Here is a 21,897-nt window from a genome sequence, read left to right on the forward strand (position 1 = left end):
GTGTGGGCTGCAGACACTGATAGACCAGCCCGCTCACCGTGTTATTAATTCCCCCCCCCCCCCCCCTCCCCGAACATCCAGATCTCCTGCCTGAATACAGCCGACCCCCAGGCCTTAGGGTGCACTTAAACAGCTGTGTTTCTCGTTATATATAGATGTACAGAGAATCAGACAGCGTTGCCAAACTCGCCAACTTCACTTCACGGACTGTGCTCACACTGGTTTTTTTTTTGCCTTTTTTTTTCATGTACAGAAAAGGACATGCCACACTTTCTTTCTTTCTTTCTTTTTATGATATAATTAGTGGAAAAGCCCAGTATCGTCTTGCACTATGAGTCATGTTTATGAGACTGAATTTCCAAGGGCGCACACTTTTGACCTTGTCCCAGCGCAAGTTTCACAAAAAAACGTGTTTCTGCTCATCCCAGGGCATGCTCTCTCTACCTCCTCTGTTCCTACCTCCCGTCTCCTGTCCTCCTATCCTTACTTACTCCTTTCATTTTGTGAAATGTAATAGCTGAACTCCAGCTTTAGCTGAGCACAGGGGCATTTCATTGCCGGGCTGTATGCTGTGTCTGTTTTAGGTTTAGGGAGGATCTGCAGTAAGGTCGGGGAGAAGCTTGTTCCAGCTGACTGAGGAAAGCTCCCTGTTCTGCTGGGACAGCTGCAGCTCACTGGTTCCATCCTCTCTTTCTCCCCGTTCTACTCCCTGTTGTCTGAAACCAACTGCCTTCTGAGCCTGAAGCTGATGGGGACATGACACATGCAGATAGAGCAGGCCCTGCTGTAGGCTGAAGCTGATAGGGCCCTGCTCTAAGCTGAAGCTGACGGGGCCTTGCTATAGGCTGAAGCTGATGGGGCCTTGCTATAGGCTGAAGCTGAAGCTGAAGCTGACCAGGCCCTGCTATAGACTGAAGCTGACCAGGCCTTGCTGTAGGCTGAAGCTGACCAGGCCTTGCTGTAGACTGAAGCTGACCAGGCCTTGTTGTAGACTGAAGCTGACCAGGCCTTGCTGTAGGCTGAAGCTGACCAGGCCCTGCTGTAGACTGAAGCTGATGGGGCCCTGCTGAAGCTAATGTGGAGGCTGAGGTCTTCAGGGCAGTTGGGATAGTTGAGTTTTCCCCATTCATTCATTTATTGTTCACAGTCTGTTTCACGCTTTTTCTCTTCCGTTGTAATCCTTCCTGTCACACCGCCCTCCTTTCTTGTTCCGCTAGCCCCCTCACCCCACCCCCCGCCTCTGCACTTACCTTCTTTTGACCCCCCCCCCCCCCCCATGCCTCAAAATTCAGTGCTCTCTTCCACAAAGAGCAAAATGGACGTGTTCGGCTGATTTTAAGAGGACAATGTGGAAAAAGGCCCCTCTACCCTAGTGCCACTCCAGGTGGGCACATGTCACCATGGATGAGGGAGTGCATGTCATTTCCAGAAAAAAAAAGAAAATACGAACCCCACGCAGCCCCCCCACGTTGCTCTGTCAAAGAAGGTTGTTCCATAGAGGCACAAGACAGGGGGACATGGGGGAAACTGTTTGAAGCCTGGAGTTACCTTTTGAAGTGAATATCAAAGTCATGTTTATTTCTTCTCTCTCTCTCCCCCCCTCTGCCTCTCTCTCTCTCTTCCTCTGTCTCTTTCTCTCTGCCTCCCTCTCTCTCTGCCCCCCTCTCTCTCTTCCCCCCTTTCTCTGCCTCTCTCTCCCCCTCTCTCTCACTCTCTCAGCACACAATGATGAAAGATTCTGAAAGAGACAGATCATACCCTGTTGGGGTCCACAGCATGTCCCCCACGTCAGGACAGGGAGTCTCTCTTTCTAGTTTCGCTGCAGCGTTCCAAAAAAAAAAAAAACTCCCTACGCGTTCCTGAATACACCTGCTGTTCTGCTGCTAACTACTTTAGCAGCTGATGAGGACGAAATTACTGTGCTGAAAAAAAAAAAAAAACAATTAAAAAGAACTGAAAAACCTGGCATATGGAGATGCCATAGAGACACCATGGAAACGGCATGGAGACGCCATGGAGACAGCGTGGAGATGGAATGGCGATGGAGATAATTATGTTTTTAATGCTTCCCATTGAGATTTCGATCTTTTACATTCACTAACAAAAATATATGTGCGAAATATATGTTAATCCCTGCAACTGTCAAATGCCTGGTACTGTTAACAGTCTCTGCAGTGGTAAGCTTTCTACTGTACTTTTCCACACAGATCAGAAATACATGGGAAATGATAGATTTCCTTTACCCCTGACACTTTGAGTTTAATACTTTAGTATTTCATGCACAAAAACCAGAATAAAAAGGCTCATGTGATCAGCAAAGTGTTTTAGTACAATGTGAAAGCGTGCTACAGGTGAGAAGCATCCACAAATCCTGCTGTATCAGCGATTGAACTCAATCTGAATGGTTACCGTCTATGTTTGTTCATGTTTGAACAAACGATTAGTTGAGTAGATAGATATGTATTCATGTTTTATTTGTATTAAACTGGGTTTTATTCATGTTTCAAGGAATGAATGAATGAATTAATGAATATTTGCCTGAGAGTGCATTCTACATAAGATGGATGACAAGCTTTGCTTTCCATTCAGTCTCTAAACATTTAACAGCAGGAGCTGCAGTTGAAGGCACTCGGAAGACATTTTCTGAATAATTGTTTTGGTGATTGCCGAAGAACACTTTTTTCCTTTTTCGTTTTATTTTGACGGTAGCCTTGATTTATACAATGCTAAAAAAACATGAACCAAAATTATGTTTCCAGGTACCTGAATGTAGGCCTACAAATCATTTGAGCGCATAATTTGAATTGAATTGTATTTATTTATTTATTTATTTGCTGTGGATTCAAGAGCTATCGCCGAGCTTCGTTTAACGTGTGAGGAAAAACCACAGTATCTGTTCATTTCTTTTCCATTTTGACACACCGACCAGGCACTGCAGTATCATTTAATGAAAGAGCTTGAGGCATAAAAAAAAAGTTTACCAACTAAATCTCTCAGAAAGAAAGCTGAATTACTGAAAATGCATTTGAAGCTTGCAAAGACTCCAAATAAAATAGATTTAATGAACTGTATCCTCAACCGCGCAGATAATTCTCACGGTCATCCTTTCTCTCGCTTGACTGCCGTGTGATTTTTCTCCAGCAAGCTGCCGCCAAGGCCATCCGCAACTCTCCGCTCTGATTATTGTGTTATTACAGAAATATCCTCCTAACTTCCCCTCAGCACGAATGTGCCACTGAATTATTATTTTTTTCTTTTACATTTTGAAATATTAAAATAATTCCGAAATACCATTTCTGGAGTGAATATCCATATCGGTTCTACAAACGCACATTTTTATTGTCATTCTTGTACTCTTCCCCAGCTGTTGAAGTATATTGTCTTTTCCACAGAGGTGGCAGGCTGTTATAATATTATTTGCCTTTTTTATGAAAAGCAATAAATATATCAATTTATTACTGCTTATATAGCCATTTTTTATTGTTTAATTTGTACCAGCCAAACCTCTCTGTGCTGGGGTCCACATTATCGCAGCCTGTGTAACAGTTCTGGGGTACACACAATTACACAGTCTCTGTCTAACAGGCCTGCCCTGTTCTGACAGCATTCCCGTCCTGTGCTCACAGCATTCCCGTCCTGTGCTCACAGCATTCCCGTCCTGTGCTCACAGCATTCCCGCCCTGTGCTGACAGCATTCCTGCTGTGTGTCACAGCATTCCCGTCCTGTGCTCACAGCATTCCAGCCCTGTGCTCACAGCATTCCCGTCCTGTGCTCACAGCATTCCTGCCCTGTGTCACAGTATTCCCGTCCTGTGCTCACAGCATTCCTGCCCTGTGTCACAGTATTCCCGTCCTGTGCTCACAGCATTCCCGTCCTGTGCTCACAGCATTCCAGCCCTGTGCTCACAGCATTCCCGCCCTGTGCTCACAGAATTCCCGTCCGGTGCTGACAGCATTCCAGCCCTGTGCTCACAGCATTCCTGCCCTGTGTCACAGCATTCCCGTCCTGTGCTCACAGCATTCCTGCCCTGTGTCACAGTATTCCCACCCTGTGTCACAGTGTTTCCACCCTGTGCTCAGTAGTGCCTGCTTCAGTAGGCTCCTTGCACTACACACAAAAACAGAACAGTCCCATGAGCTTATCTTCAAAATTTCACTCTCTTCCATGTTTGCCTCTGTGTTTAATTATGCCAAATGTGCCCTAATTAAAGAATGGTGAAAGAAATGATGGAAAACTATCCCCAATCTCTATGGCGAGACGGGCCTAGATCAACCTTAACTGCTCTGCTGCAGGTTTAGCCCGAGAGGTAGGTTGCCATGGTAACATAGTTGACTACAGTGCGAGTTCAATTTGCGAAATGGTTGAGATCCTGACCTTCGCGATCATCTCCCTAAAGTTAATGGGCTGACTTCAGTTAGCCTGCTGTGAGAAGCACACCTCAGAACTGTGGTGCTCTGTGTGTCTGTGCCCCCCCCCCCCCCCCCACCGGGACCTTTAGTTTGAGATCCCTGAATTAGAGTCTAAATATACACATAAGTACACTTGCTGTTTGGTTCTGAATCACAATGGTCGAATTCATCATTCGTTTCTTTTGCCACAGCTTGAGTTCAACAGTTACATTTTCTTTATGAAATGTGTGCTAAATCTATAAAATGGACTGTGCTTTTTTAAAAAAATTTTTACTAAAAGCTCAGACATTTTTCCTATTTAGGCAATATTTTCATTTAATTTCCATTTCATTATAAAGTAATAATCACGGCCATCACAGCAATTTAGGGAAAAAATCTGTGAAATGGAAAAGCAACACTTGATGTGATTATTTATTCCAAATAAGTGAAAAGCGTCAGGATTACATGAATGCAGTGTTCTTTGCTGGAGAATTTCATAAAATCATCTCTTGTAATTTGAAGGCCTTATAACACAAAAAACAAAACATTTGAATGGGGAACCTAAGGCAATGACGAGCTATACCTCTGCCCCACCGTACAGGTCTACTGAACAGCGCCCCCTGCCTTCCACCCCAGACCACGGCCCCATTCCCAATCACAGTCTTGAGAGCATTATAAGAACCCCTTGTGACATATGCATTATAAGAACCCCTTTGTGACATATGCATTATAAGAACCCCTTTGTGACATATGCATAATAAGAACCCCCTTGTGACATATGCATTATAAGAACCCCTTTGTGGCATACGCATTATAAGAACCCCTTGTGACATACATCATCAATATTTTCTTCTACTGTTTCTCCAAACCCTCTCAACTAATGATGCACTCTCGTACCTTAATGAGTGCCCAGACCACTCGCGGAGCAGCGAAGTGAGTCATTAGCTTGTCGTCGGGGACCTCCCGATTTAATCTATGCAGAAATAACGTCGATCCTCACGTCCGTGACTGATGCCGTCATTTGAGCCTATCGATTTAGGAATTAGATATATTTCAGGTTAGGGAGGATTCTGATGTCTTCTTTTTTTAGAACTCTCCTTTTTCTTCTTCCCTCCTTCCGTAATTCTTGGTGTCTCTAAGTTATTTTCATTTCCAACGGCTAACTGTCGTGGGCAAATTCCTGTCATCTAATGTCATCATATGAGTTAATGTTTGGCAGCCGTTAATAAGATTTCAACAAGATAAACATGTCGGTGTGATATTTCTTGAAGTTGGAGGACAGTGCTCAGCCAACCAAGATAATACGCTGCAACAGAAACACAGGCAGAGTGTAAACAAAATATCAAAACTTGCTCATACAAAAAAAGTAATGGAGTAAGACAAATAACTAAAATATGGTTCTGAAGTAGACGATGATAGCAACAACAACAACTATTATTATTATTATTATTTTAATAATATTCATAATAAATTCCCAGTTGGGGTGCTGCCATTGTACCCTTGAGCAAGGGACTTATCTGTGTAAATCGCTCTGAGTAAAATCATCTAGTATGTGCTGAGATGTAAATTATATTGCTCCCAGCAAATATGAATCTCATAAATGGGCCCACAAAAAAAACAAAAAAAAAACATTTTATCTGCTCGTCTGTCCACAAACACACACCTGCCTGTGCACCTGACGCGGCTAACTGCACTCAGGTGTGCGGCGACCGGCGGCGGGAATGAGACCCGCACCTGCGAGAGATTAGAGGCGTGAGCGGCGGCGGTCAGGCGCTTGGAGACGGCCGACCGAGCCTCTGACAGGGGCCCGGGAGAACGTGCCGGAGAAAGCGAAGCGGTTTGGGAGAACACGCCGGAGAAAACGGAGCGGTTTGGGAGAACACGCCGGAGAAAGCGAAGCGGTTTGGGAGAACACGCCGGAGAAAGCGAAGCGGTTTGGGAGAACACGCCGGAGAAAACGGAGCGGTTTGGGAGAACACGCCGGAGAAAACGGAGCGGTTTGGGAGAACACGCCGGAGAAAACGGAGCGGTTTGGGAGAACACGCCGGAGAAAACGGAGCGGTTTGGGAGAACACGCCGGAGAAAACGGAGCGGTTTGGGAGAACACGCCGGAGAAAACGGAGCGGTTTGGGAGAACCTGCCGGAGAAAACGGAGCGGTTTGGGAGAACCTGCCGGAGAAAACGGAGCGGTTTGGGAGAACCTGCCGGAGAAAACGGAGCGGTTTGGGAGAACCTGCCGGAGAAAACGGAGCGGTTTGGGAGAACACGCCGGAGAAAGCGAAGCGGTTTGGGAGAACACGCCGGAGAAAACGGAGCGGTTTGGGAGAACCTGCCGGAGAAAACGGAGCGGTTTGGGAGAACACGCCGGAGAAAACGGAGCGGTTTGGGAGAACACGCCGGAGAAAACGGAGCGGTTTGGGAGAACGTGCCGGAGAAAACGGAGCCGTTTGGGAGAACACGCCGGAGAAACGGAGCGGTTGGGAGAACACGCCGGAGAAAACGGAGCGGTTTGGGAGAACACGCCGGGAAAACGGAGCGGTTTGGGAGAACACGCCGGAGAAACGGAGGGTTTGGGAGAACACGCCGGAGAAAACGGAGCGGTTTGGGAGAACACGCCGGAGAAAACGGAGCCGTTTGGGAGAACACGCCGGAGAAAACGGAGCGTTTGGGAGAACACTGCCGGAGAAAACGGAGCGGTTTGGGAGAACACGCCGGAGAAAGCGAAGCGGTTTGGGAGAAACGCCGGAGAAAACGGAGCGGTTTGGGAGAACACGCCGGAGAAACGGCGGTTGGAAACAGCGAGAAAACGGAGCGGTTTGGGAGAACACGCCGGAGAAAGCGAGCGGTTTGGGAGAACACGCCGGAGAAAGCGAAGCGGTTTTGGGAGAACACAGACGGAGAAACGGAGCGGTTTGGGAGAACACGCCGGAGAAAACGGAGCGGTTTGGGAGAACACGCCGGAGAAAACGGAGCGGTTTGGGAGAACACGCCGGAGAAAACGGAGCGGTTTGGGAGAACACGCCGGAGAAAACGGAGCGGTTTGGGAGAACCTGCCGGAGAAAACGGAGCGGTTTGGAGAACCTGCCGGAGAAAGCGAGCGGTTTGGGAGAACACGCCGGAGAAAGCGAGCGGTTTGGGAGAACACGCCGGAGAAAACGGAGCGGTTTGGGAGAACCGCCGGAGAAAACGGAGCGGTTTGGGAGAACCTGCCGGAGAAACGGAGCGGTTTGGGAGAACCTGCCGGAGAAAGCGAGCGGTTTGGGAGAACACGCCGGAGAAAACGGAGCGGTTTGGGAGAACCTGCCGGAGAAACGGAGCGGTTTGGGAGAACCGCCGGAGAAAACGGAGCGGTTTGGGAGAACACGCCGGAGAAAGCGAAGCGGTTTGGGAGAACACGCCGGAGAAAACGGAGCGGTTTGGGAGAACCTGCCGGAGAAAACGGAGCGGTTTGGGAGAACACGCCGGAGAAAACGGAGCGGTTTGGGAGAACACGCCGGAGAAAACGGAGCCGTTTGGGAGAACACGCCGGAGAAAACGGAGCCGTTTGGGAGAACACGCCGGAGAAAACGGAGCGGTTTGGGAGAACACGCCGGAGAAAACGGAGCGGTTTGGGAGAACACGCCGGAGAAAACGGAGCGGTTTGGGAGAACACGCCGGAGAAAACGGAGCGGTTTGGGAGAACACGCCGGAGAAAACGGAGCGGTTTGGGAGAACACGCCGGAGAAAACGGAGCGGTTTGGGAGAACACGCCGGAGAAAACGGAGCGGTTTGGGAGAACACGCCGGAGAAAACGGAGCGGTTTGGGAGAACCTGCCGGAGAAAACGGAGCGGTTTGGGAGAACGTGCCGGAGAAAACGGAGCGGTTTGGGAGAACACGCCGGAGAAAACGGAGCGGTTTGGGAGAACACGCCGGAGAAAACGGAGCGGTTTGGCCCTTTTTAAAAAATCTTTTTTTAAAGACAGACGGTCGGGATCGAAACGCGCAGTTAAAAGGTAAAACGCGGCGTGGGCGTGGGTCTCCTCCTCCGCCTGATTGGTCGCATTGTCCGTATTTTATCATTTGCTCGCGGGACCGCGCAGCCAGTGGGCATCTCAGCCTTTTTTTTTTTTTCTTATCTTAATGAAAATTCAGTTGTAATTGAAAGATGGACTCACTCCTGGAGTTTAAACGACCATATTTGTGTTCCTTTGGCGATTGGTATAAAAAGCTATTTGGCATCTTATCGGTTTTTTTTTTTCTTTCTCCCCCCCCCCCCACCCCACCCACAAAAGTGCCACCAGTTTGAGCTTTAATTTGGCGTTTCAGAATTAATGGCGTCGCTGGGCTGATTTTACATTTCCGTTTGCGAAGTCAGGCTTCTTTGACAGGACAGATTATATCGTCGGCTTCAGGTGTTCAGTTTGACCCTACAGCAGCGTTGACGGGTGAAATGTCAGATTAATGTCAATAAGGAGTTCTTTTTGGCCTGTACACTCACGCCCAGACTTGTCCGTCCTTCAGCTGCGGACGAAAGAAGAGGCCGTCCAATGACGCGTCGCCGCACCTGCTGGTCCGCGCCAGGTGCCCCTGCGCTCAATGTGTTGCCGTGGGAACCCAGCGTGCCATCCCATCATCACCGGGCCCTGGTGAGTGCCGCCCGATGTGCTTAAATGCGTGACCCTGTACTGCTATCAGGGTGGAAGGGTGGTGCTCTGCGTGTAGCACTGTCGCCTCACAGCAACAAGGTCCTTTGTTCACATCGGGACTGGGCCTCTCTGCAAATTCTCCCTGTTTCCTCCGGGTACTCCGGTTTCCTCCCACAGTCCAAAGACCTGCAGGGTAGGCTAACTGGAGACTCTGAATTGCCCATAGGTATGAGTGTGTGAGTGAATGGTGTGTGTGTGTGCCTTGCGATAGATTGGCGGCCTGTCCAGGGTGTATTCCTGCCTCTCGCCCAATGCACGCTGGGATAGGGTCCAGCACCCCCCACGACCCTGCCGATGGTGTAAGCGGGTACAGATAATGGATGGATGTATTACGGTCTTGCAGGCGTCCCACAGAGCGTGATGGCATTGGTGCAGAGAGTATCTGTGGGTGTACGTGTGTTCTATATATACATATGCAGTACATACAGTTCCATTGCATGTCATTTTTATACAATATAGATTCATGGCTCTTTTTATGTCTACTTTTATCTTCAGGTGTATAGAGCCAGTTTCAATGGTTGTATTGATGTTCCTCCATGTTTCTCCATTCTCCTGTGTTTCTCCATGGTTGTATCTGCTCTTGAAATGATGCCTTCAGCTCCTTGTAAATATTCTAAGACCAGGTGGTTGTTTCGGGTGTAGCCCTTGGGGGGAGGGGGGAGCGGGGGGGAGCTGTGGGATACACTTTTGGATTTGGCTTGTGGGCCATAAAAACGTGTAACTCTGCATAGTGTTCATTTTGTTAACTGCGGACGGTTTGTCGGAGCACGCTAACCTTTTCAGTGTGAGCCTTTTTGCCAGCTTCTTTCATGCATTAGCATTGAAAAGCCTCCAGATGCGGCTCTTAGAAAGGCCCGACTGGTTTGACAGAGCAGTAGTTGATGAATGCTGAGGTACACGGAACACCAAATCTAAAGGAAATGCTGGAAAAATAAAATGGAGCCTAAGGCTGTTGCATTAAATCTATTTTAATATGCTGTTTTCCAGACCATGAAACAATATGGCTGTACACAGTGTCACTTGTTTATATGCACACTAATATTCGGATATTGTGTTCAGCTAACGTGTGCCAATATCTGGCCATACTGGCTGAAATTGTCAGGAAATCACTAAATGTAGTGTGACAGCAAACTGCTCGTTGTGAATAAAAATTCAGATCGGTGACATTCTAAATGTGTTCATTTCAAGCTGGTGAAATGGATCATTTATTCTGTATTATATTGCAGACCGTGTTGTTCCCTCCTTGTTGTGGCCAAATGTTGAAAAAATGTTAGTTTTCCTTCGCAAGAATTTCAAATACTCGCCACAGGGTGTAGGTTTACATCTTCCTAGTGTATTTAATGTTGTGAAGTGAGATCTACTCTGGTGTTTGAAAGCTGACAAAAAAAAAAAAACAGAATAGTTGTACTTATTTCCATATCAATGATTAAATTGGCTTGGATTTATTCTAAAAATCAGGAGGTGATGTGTTTTGACTGGTGTTCAGGCACCAGAGCAGTGTACCCCAAAACAGTAGGTGGTGCGGTTATGAATGATTGGGGACACAATGACCCCCTCAGTAGTCAGAGTAATATTGCTCTGCACTCTGAACTTTCAATATGTCACCATTACAGTTTATAAAAGTGTTAAATGCTTTTTTTTCTTCTGGAATGCAGCCCAGCAGGGAGAGTGTGTGTGTGTACACACGTATGTACGTGCTTGTGTGTGTGTTCATGTGTGTGTGTGCGCTTGTGTGTGTGTGTGTGTGTGTGTGTGTGTCTGTGTGAGCCACTTGAGCAGCAGTCTCTTGCTCATACTGTGAGGAGCTGCCTACAGTCTCAGTGGAAGCAGGTCTTTTAGGTCACAGTAAGAGGGAGAGGCCACAGCCTGGGGAATAGGGAAGCCCCTTGTGGCCAGTTATGGAATAGCACTTGGGAATGAAACGCCTATTAAAGGAATCTGTTAGGAGCTTAGCTCGCATGGTCTGCGTTTGAGATTCTGGGAAGGCGGCCATCGAATCACTAAAGGTTATTAGCAGATCTGCTTCTGCCCCTGCCGTAGCTCTATGAGTTTCTGAATTAAAAAGTCATGTTTGCATTATCTGCCTTCAGAGCCTCCATCTTCAACAGTGGGTGGTTTTCCGTTTACATAGTGCGTGTGTGTGTACGTGTGTGCGTGTCATCGTTTTTGTGTTCCTTTTTTCCTTCTGTTGTCGGTCCATGGCAGCTCCCCGTGATGCATCGTGGGATAGTTGTCTGCTTCGGTATGTGATGCACATGTCAGCCCTGTCTGTGATTTGCCTGCCCCCTGTAATCCAGCACAAACACAGCGCCCCTGCCCCCCTGCCCCCCCCCCCCCTCCTGGTGAAGCCCAGACCCGCATTAAATGTTACCCCTGCATTGCCCTTCCAGTGAGGAATCTCTGGGAAATCTCTTCCGTCCTCAACCCCGACCCGGAAGTGATCCTGTGAGGTCTGATGTGATGACCGCACATCTCATCTTCCTCTCTTGCGATGTCCACACGCATTAATCCTCCTCCTCCTCCTCCTCCTGCGATTATCTTCTCCTCTTCGCTGTATCCCTGCGTACGATACGTCATCTCTTCCTCTCCCGCGCTTGTTTCATCCTCTCTGTAGTTCCGCGCGGCGTTCGTGTGTGTGTGTGGGAGGCGACGTGGGTGAAATCTCTTCAAGGTTGTGCGTGCCGGTGGTTGTCATGGTGGCGGACGGGGGGCGAGGTCAGCGCGGCTGCATCTGCTTGCGCCGTATGGACACGCCCCCCCACCCACCCCCACCCCCCGCCCCCCCCTACCCCCTACATCCACCCAGGGCAGGTGCAAACGTGCAGCCAGAAAAAAATAAATAAAAATCTGACATACAGGGAAAAAAGCTACGTGTAAATGTCTTCCTCACAGTGGGTGTGCTTCATGTTATCTTTAAGATGACAGTTGTAGCCCACCGGGGTAGATCCCAATTAATTCTGAAGCAGAGACTAGTGTGTGATGCACCTCCGCCGAACATGGCTCTCATTCCGCTGGTATCCAGCGCGGTGGCTGCCAATAGAATGTTCCCACTCCAAACCGAATGCTTTCCCAAAAATCATAGTTTTATTAGAGTTATTTATTTTTTATTGTTTGGTCTGTTTAATGATGTTTTTTTTTTTGGAGGGGCACTTGAGTGCTATATATTAAATTCAGGGAAGGCCTCAGACATAAAAGCACAGGAAGGGAGCTGAAGGACCTGCAAGAGGCACATTTCTGGGTTGGGGGGGGGTGGGGGGGTGGGGGGTGGGGGGGGCGGTTTACCTCAGGAATGGGGAAAAAAAACTCCCTTTTAGCGGCTCTGCAGTTCCTCTAATCTTCCTGCAGTTACTGTCCGATTTCATTTACTGTAACAGCAATGCAAAAAGAGCGGAGCCCCGGCCTGAGATTACCGAGCGAATGCTCAGTAATGCCCTGTGAGATTCTCATGAACACTGCCGTCAGCAGTGATGCGCATGAAGTCTACCGCCAGTACTGATGCTCACAAACACTACTGTCAGTACTGATGCTCACAAACACTACTGTCAGTACTGATGCTCACAAACACTGCTGTCAGTACTGATGCTCATGAACACTGCCGTCAGTACTGATGCTCATGAACACTGCTGTCAGTACTGATGCTCACAAACACTGCTGTCAGTGCTGATGCTCACAAACACTGCTGTCAGTGCTGATGCTCACGAACACTGCTGTCAGTGCTGATGCTCATGAACACTGCTGTCAGTACTGATGCTCACAAACACTGCTGTCAGTACTGATGCTCACAAACACTACTGTCAGTACTGATGCTCACAAACACTACTGTCAGTACTGATGCTCACGAACACTACTGTCAGTACTGATGCTCATGAACACTGCTGTCAGTGCTGATGCTCACAAACACTGCTGCCAGTACTGATGCTCACAAACACTACTGTCAGTACTGATGCTCATGAACACTGCTGTCAGTACTGATGCTCACAAACACTGCTGTCAGTGCTGATGCTCAACTACACTGAACCCATACTGATCAGAACTGATGCACTCAAACACTGCTGTCAGTGCTGATGCTCATGCATACACTGCTGTCAGTACTGATGCTCACGAACACACTGACTGTCATGTACAGTGAGTGCTCCAAACACTACTGTCAGTACTGATCTCACAACACTACTGTCAGTACTGATGCTCACTGAACACTGCTGTCAGTACTGATGCTCACGAACACTACTGTAGACTGATGCTCAAACACTAGCTGTCAGTACTGATGCTCATGAACACTGCTGTCAGTACTGATGCTCACAAACACTACTGTCAGTACTGATGCTCACAAACACTACTGTCAGTACTGATGCTCATGAACACTGCCACCAGTACTGATGCTCACAAACACTACTGTCAGTACTGATGCTCACGAACACTGCTGTCAGTACTGATGCTCACGAACACTGCCGTCAGTACTCCTGCTCACAAACACTGCCGTCAGTACTGATGCTCACAAACACTACTGTCAGTACTGATGCTCACGAACATTGCCGTCAGTACTGATGCTCATGAACACTGTTGTCAGTACTGATGCTCATGAAGTGTCAGTATCATTGACAGTGTAATATTAAAAGTTAACATGGAGGAGTGGTGTTAGTTCATGGTTTGGTAGAGCAAAAGGTTTGAAGATTGTTTAGGGTATGGTGAAGCCCTCCCCGCCCTCCCCCCTTCCCCTTTCAGTCAGCGAGAGCATCTTCCCTCTCTTCTGTTCTAATCCTCCTGGATCTTTCTGCAGTCTTTAAGACCACAGACCGCAGACCACATCCTCCCCTCCACCCGGACCTCACGAGCGATCTCAGGCCCTGCTCCTTAAGTGGGCTGGATCTGCGGCTCGGTGAGGAAGCTCCTTAAAGGCTGTCCAGAGATGGAGGATTGAGCTCGTCTTCTGTCGGCTTTGTCCTAATCCTGCCGGGCCCCGACTCGTCTCTCCTCAGTCTGACGTTCGGGGGTCCCTGCACGCCCCCCTCTCCGGCGGGATGGCAGGCTGTCATCTTCAGCCCGGACTGCCTCAGTCTGAGGAGCTCAACGTGACCTCTCCACTCCGAGACACCTCCCCTCAGGAAGGCTCAGGAAGGGCTCCTGTACTGCAGTGAGCCTGTGGAGAAACCCTACATAACTAGGGCCCTGTGTCACAAAGCAGGGCTACTGAGTTAGCTGGCTAACTGTGGAGAAACCCTACATTACCAGGGCCCTGTTTCCCGAAGCAGATTAACTGAGTTAGCTGGCTAACTGTGGAGAAACCCTACATAACTAGGGCCCTGTGTCACAAAGCAGGGCTACTGAGCTAGCTGACGGAAACCCTACATTACCAGGGTCCTGTTTCACAGAGCAGGGTAACTGATTTAGCTGGCTAACTGTGGAGAAACTCTACATTACCAGGACCCTGTTTCCCGAAGCAGGGTAACTGAGTTAGCTGGCTAACTGTAAAACCCGGAACGGCTCTTTTTACTTAACTCAGTCTTCCAGATTTGGGTTCTCGGTTCCAGGTTTTTACTCAGCGCCCTTATCCAGCTAACTCGGTAATCCGGCTTTGTGAAATACCCCCCCGTTCTCTCTCTCCATCTAGCAGAAGTAGATTCTTTCCATAAAACATCGAGAGAATCTGCCCCTTCCTCACCACCTGCTCTACAGCGCCCCCCAGTGCTTGCACCCCTGCACTACTGAAATGCAGTACAGCAGATTTAGCACGTTTGCCTATCTAACTTTAGTACCAATTCAGGTGCTGTAGTTTCAGACTCACTGTGCACATAATCTGTATGTATTAAGGCACTGTATTTTAGTCCTTGGTTTTAGCCCAGTTGATTTGCGTTGTTGTTTTAGTGATGTGTGTTTTAGTAACGACGCATCTTTACTCTCTGGTCTGGGGTTTGTTTGTTTGTTTGCCGGGTCTGGTACTATTTGCCCATGCTAATCAGACAAATGCACTTCTGCTTCTCCCGTACTGTAAATCGCCCTGGGTGAGAGCGTCCGCTAAACGAATGCAAACGTGCTTCGTTTTGGCGCTTCGGGGTTTGGCGAACGAGGCCGGAGGAATTTCAATATCGTGGGCGGCGAGCGGGTTTTCGAGCTGACCGCTGAAAAATGTGTACGGCTGGCTGCCGGTGTGAGCTGGGATATGAGCGGCGTCTCTGCCTCGAAGTCCGATCGATTCGTTGTCTGTGGGAACGGCTCTCGCGTCGCGGGTCACCAATCGGGTGTTTCCCGCGCCCCTGCGACGGGGGGGGGGCTCCGTGCGGCCGCGAAATTCGCCCTGACGAATGAACCCGAATCCAGCTAAAGTGCTTGAGTCGAGACTCGACGCACGCCCTCCAGTAAGATGTGAACCGCACCCCTGAGAATCTAACCAGGTACATTTTATATAACCCCCTGAACACAGAGAAAAAAGCCATCATCAATCTTTTGTCAGTTAGCATTGGGGCCATCTTTGATTGCATTTGGCTGTTCTCAAGACAGCCTTTTTTTCCCCCACCGGTTCCACGGTGCCGCTGTGGTGTGGTGTGGGCAGCGCTGGTCCCCCATTGCATATCGCTCATTTAGGGTTCATGCGATTTGTCAGGCTAAACCTGCCTGTCGGAAACAATCGTGGCTGTTGCGGGGGTGGGGGGGGGGGGGGGTGTGCGGGTCTGCACCCTTCCCAATTAGAGGATGATGCACTAATGGGACAGGGTGACAGATTTCATAGATCACTTCTAATTGGAAGAAAAAAAAAGAGAGGGTTAAAAAAAAATCAGAGAGTGGTGAAAAAAATGCTTTTCTGCTTCCTGAAACGTGCGTACAATGAAAGAAATGGCGTTGGATGTGTTCACCATTGACATGCATTTGATTTAGATGATTGCCTTATCTTTTAATAAAAATAAACATGGCACAACTGAAGCTGGATTATAGACCGTTTATGCAATTTAAAGATATTAAGACCCATTTAACCCCCTTTCCTTAGTGCCATCTTGGCTTGCTCACACGTCAGAGACACACTCAGTTAACTCTCCCCCAGCATATTGGCTTTTAGAAGAGTCACTAGTGGGGCTTCATGGAGCAAAACCACTGAAGGGTAATTATAACCTCCTACCGGAAGCTCTTGTGTTCTCAAAATGTGCTTTTAGCATGTCATTTTTATTTGTTTGTGACCAAATGGATAGCATTAGAGAATGAGGAAAGACATTACTCTCGACATTTTTTTTTTTTTTTTTTTTCTTTCAAATGCTGTTTGTGATCTTTAGCATGAAATGTTCTTATGCACATGGAGCCTTTTTGTTTCACGGTTAATGGTGTGTAAAAGATCTGAGGATCATTTGAATGCCTCCGTTTAAACGCGTACCTGTTATTTATTTATTTTTTTCCCCCCCATTAAACCATTTGCACTTAAACAAGTCTTGCTTCACGGTTTAATATTGCCCCTGGCCCACTTCTTACTGTCAATCATCTGGCTTCCCCTTATTTAAAACGGAATACGACACTGAGCTACCATGGGAACGGGAGCTAATTGCTCGGTTAGCATTGGTCACTCGAACGGCTAAGCTCCCTTTTACTATAATCACACGTTTCGTCATCAATTAACCTCGGGTTTTTCGCATAAAAAATAATTATTTTATTTTACGAAGTCTAATTGAATTTCACTTTCCGTTTCCGTATCTTTTTTCTGTTATGCAAGAACAAAGGGGCTCACGCCTTTTTATTGAAAGCAATGTCTCACCCCCCCCCCCCCCCTTGTTTAAAAACGAGCTACAATCAGACTCAGTAAGTGGGCGGAAAGGAACGCTTCTCTTTGATATTTTATTCAGATGATCCATCCATCCTTTTCCGGACACGAGAACACACTCCCCCTCTCTCTCTCTTTCACGTCCCGCGTGCTTTTGAAGAACAATGCTTAGCATTCAGCCCGCTCTAAGTCCTGCTACTTGTTATTCCTTTCATAAATTTGTATTTTTCATTACCAGACCTGTAACTTGACTTTGCGGCGGATCTCTGTGCCAGAGAAGGCAAATACAGTTTTGTGTTACATGAATGATTTGTATTCGTTTCTGAGACCATTAAGGTGATAATTTAATGTTTTTTTCATTTCCCCCTTTTTATATTTTAATGCTTTGGAATGAAATTCTGTCCCGATTGCTCTGGGGGGTGGATCGGTTCCTGGAAGCACCTTTTTAAAAATGATTCACACGCTTAGCTTCACTGAAACTTGGGTGACTTGTTGGCTTCTCTGCCTGCCGGAACAACCTATTGAATGATCGGAGAAACAGATGAGTGGATGAACTGGTAAACGGATGATTGGATGAACTGAGAAACAGATGATTGAATGAATTGGGAAACGGATGACTGGATGAACTGTGAAACAGGTGATTGGATAAACTGTGAAACGGATGATTGGATGAACTGTGAAATGGATGATTGGATGAACTGAGAAACAGATGATTGGCTGAACTGAGAAACATGTGATTGGATGAACCGTGAAACAGATGATTGGATGAACTGTGGATGATTGGATGATGAACTGCTGAGTGCATTTCATGAATGGGAAAGAAAATATCTGAAGGTCAATGAAGACCCCGTTAAGGGTTGGTTAATTCAAGAGGCAATTAGTTCATTCAAGAGGCAATTAGCTGGAGTGATTAATCTGCCTCCCTGTGTATGGGTCCTGGGGATAGGGAGCTCTTAGTGTGTGTGTGTGTGTGTGTGTGTGTGTGTGTGACTGTACAGGTGAACACTGTGTGCTTCACAGCCATGTCCATTCTCCCAGCCTCTCTTCTGAGCAACAACATAAGGGACTTTCTGTGGGGATCTGGACTCTGATCTCCTTGACATCGCCATTTTTATTTCTCCTCTCCTCTTTCACGAACTTCCGCTGCTGAAAGGATATTATAAGGACTTGTAGGGAAAGTGGCCACTCATAATTGAGTTATAATTCAGGTGCTTGTCTTCGGGGGCAATTTTTGCCCCTTGCAAATGCCTCCTTTAAGACCCCAATTTTGGAATTGTGCATTGTACCAACAACATTTTGACATGTTTATAACCCTTATGGGATCCTACATTCAAATTGGGTCATGTAATAATTCTGTTCTTCTGTTATTTTTGTACAATAGTTTTTTTCTTTTTTCATTTTACATGTATTGCGCAGGTTTTGGTAAAAATGTGTTGTATAAACACCATTTTTAACCCTGTGACCTTAAATTTAAATCATCCTTAAATATACATTAAATGTTTAAGAAGAATTAACGGCTTGTTAGAATTTTAAAGAGTGCAATTTTGGTTTGAACGGAACCCATACCCCGAGGGCTGAGTTTGGGAACCCATCGTGGGTACTAAACGCACATTTAAAGCTATTTATGAAAGCAACACCAGCACATGCAAAAAATGATTTAAAAAGTCAAGGCCGTGTTTCCGTAGTGATTTTCGATGAGTGCGGAGTTTAATGCAGACAAGGTCCCGTTTTGGTTTGCCTTGCTCATTGATGAGAGCTGTCAATGAATGCTGTATTACCAAACTAAAGAAAAGGAGGAGATTGAACACGAGTTTGACTGGAAACTGGAGTAGTAGTTAACCTGTGCAGTAGCTGTATTCTCACACACACACACACACACACACACACACACACACTCAAACACATGCACACCCATACAGACACCAATACACACATACACACACACACATCACACACATGCATATGCACACGCACACATACACTGAAACACATACACACCCACTGACCCTCACAGACACCCATACACACATATACACACACACACACACACACACTCAAACACATGCACACCCACACAGACACCAATACACACATACACACACACACTCAAACACATACACACCCACCTGTACGCACACAAACACATACACACCCACCCCTACGCACACAAACACATACACACCCACCAACTCCCACACTCACTCACTCACACACACACTCACTCACACACACACACACTCACTCACTCACTCACACACTCACTCTAAACCCCTCGGCACCCATTCCTTTCTCACCCCAGCTCTAAGGAGCTTTAAAGGGTAAACGTCCATGTTATGAAGCTGGGTCCTGAGGAAGCTGCAGCTTCAGGGTGTTTTTAGGAGGCCCAGCTTCCCCTTCGTCGCCCCCCGTGTCACAGTGCTCTAACACACCCAGCTCTGTGTTTGGAAGCTATCACTGCAACCAAAAATAAAATTAAAGTACAGGTTCCCCCTCCCCCCCTCCTCTTGTTTTCTCTTCATGGAAATGGATACTGTGGCTTTTTTTTATTTATTTTTTGAGAACAGTTGATTTCCGGAAAAGGAAGCTGGGCAGAGAAGCCCCCTGTGACTCAGAGGAGAGTTGAGGATGATTCCGGATTTTAAAATGGCTGCTGGATAATTATACGTGCGCTGAGAAATGCGCACATGCCGCTCTCTCTCACACGGGACCCCCCTGTGCCCCGGTCCATTACGCCCGGTCTCCCCCGTCCCGCAGGAGCACTTCATTAAAATAATTACCGCCGTGACCACACCAGTTTGACCACTCCCTGAATTATTCTGATATCTTTTTTATTTTAAAAAAGATTTAAAAAAAAATATGCTGCTTGCTCCGTGGCCCTCCAGGACAAACTTATTAAATGTACTGTAGAGGTTTTGGCTGCTGAATGTGAATCGGTGCTGATCCTGAATCATCGCTGCATTTTAAAATGAATGTTTCCTCAAACCACAAGGACTCAGCTGATTTGTCGCGGCTGAGAATTTAGATGGAGACCACAGAAAGGGATAATTCAACATTAATTGCCAATTTATTCATCACGGAGATAAGACACATTTTAATGCATATTTTGTTGGCATTAATGACACAATGCAAATGTAATCTCTACAGTCTTAACTCATTGTCATACTGCATTAGGAGTTTGTGTGTGTGTATGTATGCATGCATGCACACCATGCACATGTGTGTATGCATGCCACCTGTGTGTGTTGCAGGGGTGATTGAAGTGGGTGTGTGTTTGTATGTAGGGGTGTGTGGCTGCATACCTGCAGAGGTGATTGGTGTTTGGAGGGCATGCATCAGTGGAGTCAGGGATGGGTGACTAAATGGTGTGTTTGTGTTTATGAGGGGAAGAGTGTGTGGGTTCATTCCAATCTCTTATTATATCCGTCCTCGTCTTCTCGGTCCTTGCATGACCTGTAAATCGATCGATGGCCGCTGTCTTTAAGGACATTCAAAACCCATTCGATGCTCCTTGGAGGAGGGAGGAGGGAGGAGGGAAGAGGGAGGAGTGAGGAGGCTGCTGGAGGATGCTTCAGTGAGGATACACAAGCGCAAGTCTTCGTGGAAGTCTTTTTTTTTCGGAACGCTTGCCCTATGAATGATCCACCTGTGGATCCACCTCCCCACATCTGCCACTTCTGTAACTGACATCGCTTTGCACTGACACTTGACCGAGCAAGGACGTTCCATTTGCCAAATAAATGTTCCTCCTCTATTCCTCCGTTCTCGCATCTTATCCTTGCGCCTCTTCTTCAGAATCCTCGTCCGTTTGGGCGGAGCTAAGGAGGGAGTGGAGGACGAACGGAAGAGAAGCAAGGAGCGAAAAGAAGTGAACCTTGGAATTAACCTTGTGTGTGAGAGCGAGAGAGAGGGAGAGGTGTGTGTCTGTGTGTGGGTGAGAGAGAGAGAGAGAGGGAGAGATGTGTGTCTGTGTGGGTGAGAGAGAGAGAGGGAGAGATGTGTGTGTGTGTAGAGCGAACGGGTGTGTGTGTGTGTGTGTAGAGCGAGCAGGTGTGTGTGTGTGTGTGTGTAGAGCGAGCGGGTGTGTTTGGTATGAAAGTATTTGACTGATTTCTCGATGCTTTTCCCCAAAATAACATTTGTCAGGCGCTTGAGCGTGCCGCGGGAGCGTTGGGAACAGAGAGCGGCCTCCTGGGAGGAGAGGTAACGCAGCCGTGTCAAAAGTGGAACCCGAGCCGCGCGCTATGACCCCGGCTTGCCTTGGGACACACAACTCATCATGAATATTCTCGCATATAAAAGGGGGGGCAGGGGGGGCGCAGCAACAAAACAAAACAAAACTCTAACTGTCTGTACCCTTGAAAGGTGAACTCGAGAGAAATGAGCTACACCTTCAAAAGGAAACTTTTTTTTCCCCCCTCTTCCTCCCTGTTGACTTATGCATTACCTTGAATTCTAAACATCCTGCGCTAATATAGCGTATAATGTGACATGAAATATGCAGATTAGAACAGGGCCACAGCTGATTCCACATATGAATGTCAAGAAGCCATCTGGGCAGGTCAGCTGGTGGCTGCGTGCAGACGCTGTGCCGTTGCCGTGCCGACTCCGTGCCGTTGCCGTGCCGACTTCGTACCGCCTCTCTTCTCACTCTGGATGGCCCGAACGGGTGCCTCTTTGATCTAAATGAGCTGCCATGTACCCTACCTGCAGGGAGGGCTTTTTTTTTTCGTTACATTGAAAAAAAATATATATATGTGTAAATACATTTTTTAAAATTGTAGTTTTGTAGACAGGAAGCCTGTACAACCATCACCCGCGCTGTTCCGTTCTGGTCAATATCTCCGAGTGTGTCTTGACTGAGTGGATGAATTAGGCCGCTGCTTTTCAAGACCGGTGGAAGAGAAACCCCACTGTTCGCTAACGTTTCTGCTGTCCTCTACTGCAGCGCAAAAGAAGCGCGTCCTTCGGGGACTTAATGACAACACCGAAATATTTTTCATTGCGTACTTTAAAAAAAAAAAATTGTTGTGCGTTGTGAGTTCTCGAGAACAAGCCTCTGTTGATTTATATGAATTTTTCAACCC

General features: G+C 47.4%; 1 protein-coding gene across 3 annotated transcripts in view; it reads left to right on the top strand.

Annotated features, from left to right (window-relative positions):
* LOC135240921 (interleukin-1 receptor accessory protein-like 1) overlaps positions 1-21,897 on the top strand; it is a 532,714-nt gene that overhangs the window by 143,782 nt on the left and 367,035 nt on the right. For all 3 annotated transcript variants that reach the window (XM_064310972.1, XM_064310971.1, XM_064310974.1), the window contains exon 2: positions 8,891-9,015. The gene's annotated coding sequence lies outside the window, so the exon portion shown is untranslated. The remainder of the gene's footprint in view (positions 1-8,890; positions 9,016-21,897) is intronic.

The sequence above is a fragment of the Anguilla rostrata genome, chromosome 15 (assembly GCF_018555375.3).
Source record: "Anguilla rostrata isolate EN2019 chromosome 15, ASM1855537v3, whole genome shotgun sequence".
In the NCBI taxonomy this organism is placed as follows: Eukaryota; Metazoa; Chordata; class Actinopteri; order Anguilliformes; family Anguillidae; genus Anguilla; species Anguilla rostrata.